Here is a 514-nt window from a genome sequence, read left to right as displayed (position 1 = left end):
CCCACAAATTTCCGGAGGTGGACTGTCAAACACCCTCTTGTTCTTCGTAAACAAATTCCTACTCCTACGATATGGATGATCAGGTGGTAGGAATCTCCTGTGACAGTCAAACCAACACGTTTTCCTTCCGTGTTTTAGTTGGAAAGCATCAGTGTTATCTTGACAATATGGACATGATAGCCTTCCATGCGTTGTCCATCCAGACAACATACCATATGCTGGAAAATCACTTATTGTCCACATTAGTACTGCCCGCATTTGAAAGTTTTCTTTACACGAAACATTGTATGTTTCAGCACCTTGAGCCCATAGTTGTTGCAACTCATATCAAGTGATCTCTTAGGATGCTCTGGTCCAGGAACGAGAATCGGGAGAAACAAAAACTCTCGTCGCAAGCACAAGTTTGGGGGGTAAGTTGTATGGTGTAAGAATGACGGGCCATAGAGAATACTGTCTTCCACTCTTGCCAAACGGACTGAAACCATCAGTACATAATCCAAGGTAGACATTTCTT

The sequence above is a fragment of the Brassica oleracea genome, chromosome C9, assembly GCF_000695525.1.
Source record: "Brassica oleracea var. oleracea cultivar TO1000 chromosome C9, BOL, whole genome shotgun sequence".
NCBI lineage: Eukaryota > Viridiplantae > Streptophyta > Magnoliopsida > Brassicales > Brassicaceae > Brassica > Brassica oleracea.
This window is presented reverse-complemented; position numbering follows the sequence as displayed.